Here is a 3,553-nt window from a genome sequence, read left to right as displayed (position 1 = left end):
ATGCAAATCCAACCAAGAGCCAAGCTTCAATGCATGCTCATCTCCTCTAACATGCTAATTACTAAGCTAAGCTATGCTAATATGAGTGATTATGTGAGGAGATGTATATGTTTCTCGTAAGAATACTCCTTCTTCCTCTCAATCTACTCTCATACCCCACTAGCACTCACCATCTTCGAAGGTGTGTGAGGTCTTGGGTCTGAGACCGTGAGGGAATTGTTGTTGTGTTTAATAATTGTTGTGCTTAGTGCTTGAAGTTTCCATCTTCATAGCAGTAGCTAGTATTGAAGGAAAACAAAGAATTGTATTGTAAAATGTCTCTCTTGATGGGAGAAACCATAATACAAAGCCTTTTGTAGCGGGGACCGGCTCCATGCAAATCGGGTCCTCAACTGTTGTCAATTGCTTAATTTCTCTCTCTTTTGAAGTATTGTTCATGATATCTAACTAGGTGTTATACTTTTTGTTGCTCTCTCCACCCAAGCACTCTTGTTATTCTTATTAGGAATCTATTCTAATGAAATGCTCACTATGTTCATGCTATTTTCCGCTACACACAAGTTACTAGACCATTAAATGTTACATTGGTATCAGAGCACAAGGTTTCTCTTTTCTTGCTCAAGAACAAAGATCCTCAAGCTAGCTATAAAAGGTTGGTATTATTAATTGCATGTGAGTAAGTAGAATAGGGATTTTTCAGCCTTGCAGTGCGCCTGCCTTTGTGCAGTTAATGGGGCATCATTGTCGAGAGCTATGCTCTTAATAGTGGAGTCCTACTGGGCTTGCCTACGTCTTAACCACTATTCAGTTATTAGAAGCTTGACATGAGCCGGTGTTGTTTTGGTGTTGAATGACCCTCTCTTCTATTCCTTGCAATTAATGGTATTCGAGCCACGGGTACAGTAGCTTGAGTGCTTTTTCTAAAGGGGTAAAGAGGAGTAGCAACTAGGGCTTGAAGTGCCAAAGTAAACCTAAAAATTTTACACCTAAAAGTTGTTAGAATGGCTGACAATAGTAAAGAGAGTGAAATTAATGTTGATAACTTTGATTTTGCTAATGAGCAGGCTACTAATGATGCCCCTATGCTTGTTAGCTATCTTGTTTCTAGGCTTCAACAAGCCATGGTCAATCCATCCCTCCAAAGTGAAGTGCAACGGTAGCTTCGTGCTCATGGGATTCTCCAAGCTCCCCACCATGACAAGAGAGCACGTAGGAAGCCTCCTTGCGAGACTTTGAAAAGAGGCCTCTCTCCGATTCAGGAAGAAGAAGAGGATCCATATGAAGGGCTCAAAAATTTGCTCCTTGATGAGGCATCTCCTTATCAAAGGAGGATTCAAGAGCTCCCACCGAAGGAACAAGAAAGAAGCGAGTCTCCTACCACCTCGGTGGACATGGCTCCACCAAGACGGCGGGCTAAACACTCTCCATCACCTCCAAAACGGAGAAGACCATCGCATACTTCTCCACACCATACTTCCAAGAGGGATGACAAAAAGCAAGAGAAGAAAAAGGCGAGAAAGAGGACACCCTCTTCTCCATCTTCTTCATCGTTTTCCTCTTATGAAAGTGATGGTGAAGACAAATAAGATCAAGGCAAGAAAAAGGCGAGAAAGAGGTCACCCTCTTCTCCATCTTCCTCAAATTCTTCACCTTCTGAAGAAAGTGATGGTGCAACCTTTGAACCATAAAAAAGAAGAGGCCATAGGAAATCCTATGCCTCATGGAAGAGGTCGTCCAAGCTCAAGAAGTTCAAAGAGGGAGGGAAGAGCATCTCTTTGCTTCCCTACGATGGCACCTTTGGTGCTACGAACAAAGGTTTTGGCCTTTATCCAACAGTTCGATGCGGCGTTTGGAGATGAGGGCTTCACGGAGTCCTCTAAGCTACACCATGTTTCTATGCACTTTCAAAAGTCCGCCAGGCAATGGTGGTCTAGCCTACGGGACAATGATGAAGCTCCACGAACATGGAAAGCTTTAAGAGCTTCCATTATGAAGTAGTTTTTGGCCACCGATGCCAAAGACAAAGTACTCACCGAATGGCGAAGCTTGAAGCTCTCTCCCTACGAATCCATTCACAAATATGTAGACAAGTTTTTGGACTTACAACTCAAAGCCACTGTCTTTAAGAAGTTGTATTTTGGAGAGCAAAAGCAACAATTTTGTGCGGGCTTAACTAAAGAAATGGCGGAGTATGTCATCTCCCAAAGGCCACGCACCATATCGGTGGTTATACACCATACTATGGTGGCTTCTCGAATCAATTTCCAAACGGGGGCTAAAAGAAATTCTAAGCCCACAAAAAACAAGAGTTCCAATGAGCCTAAAGGGAAGGACAATGTCCAAAAGTCTCCTAAGGGCAACTCCAACAAAGCTAAAGAGAAGGGAGTTTACAAAGGCAAAAACAAACTCTCTTCTGAAGAGCTTGAGTGTTATCGCAAGGATAACCGCTGTTTCAAGTGCGGCGAGCAAGGAAATGCATACCGCGCTTGTCCCCAAAAGAACACCTGCCATGAGCCTCCTAGAGCTACCTTGGTCGAAATCCAAGAGGAGGAAACTCACCACAAAGGATCTCCTCTATGCCATGCATGGGGAAAGGTAAGAGAACATGATGCTTTTATTCTCTTTGACCCTGGTTCTACTCACAATTTCATATCCATAGAGTTGGCCACCAAGCTAGGCATACAAGCTTACGAGATGGGAGATGTCCTACCCGTGGATGGTGCTTTCAAGGGGCAAGAGGCTTCAGTCACTCCCTTAATCGTGAAATTGAGGCTCCATGTCCAAAGCTATGTGGACAAAGAGGACTTCTTTATCTCTCCTCTCAAGCATGAGGATGTAATCCTAGGGGCACCATGGTTTGATTGCATCTGAAAGGAGAATCTCCTTTAGGTTCAGGGAAAAAGATATGTACATAGATGCCAAGCAAATGGGTAACACCATACCCATTGTACATACGCAAGCTTTCAATAAGTCAATAAAGAGCTCTATTTTCATGTACATGATTTTTGTTAAAGACTCTCAAAATGAACCTAATGTTTTAGCAAAAGAAAATCTACACAATCAAAAGGAACTAGAGTTATCCAATTTTCTCAAGGGGTTTCAGGATGTCTTTATTGACGACATCCCTTGTGAGCTACCTCCTAAACGAGGCAATGATGACCAGGCAATTGAACTTCTTCCAGGAAGTTCACCGCCTAAGAAACCTCCTTATAGAGTTTCTCAATCTCAACAAGAGGAGATTATGTTGCAAGTGCATGAGTTAGTTGAGAAGGGCATGGTTAGGCCTAGCTCATCTCCATATCGTATGTGTGTCGACTATAGAGCACTAAATATGATCACTATCAAAAATAGGTTTCCCATTCCACGGGTAGAAGACCTATTTGCTAAGCTACAAGGGTCCACCTACTTCAGTAGGATTGACCTAAAAAGAGGCTATCATCAAATACGGATAGTTGATCAAGACATTGTAAAGACTGCATTTCGCACTATGTTTGGTCTTTACGAATACATTGTCATGCCTTTTGGCTTGACCAATGCACCACCCACATTCAAC

Source organism: Adiantum capillus-veneris, chromosome 2 (genome assembly GCF_014529385.1).
Source record: "Adiantum capillus-veneris isolate H3 chromosome 2, ASM1452938v2, whole genome shotgun sequence".
Classification (NCBI taxonomy): domain Eukaryota; kingdom Viridiplantae; phylum Streptophyta; class Polypodiopsida; order Polypodiales; family Pteridaceae; genus Adiantum; species Adiantum capillus-veneris.
The sequence above is the reverse complement of the archived record's forward strand: the minus strand, read 5'-3'. Positions refer to the sequence as shown.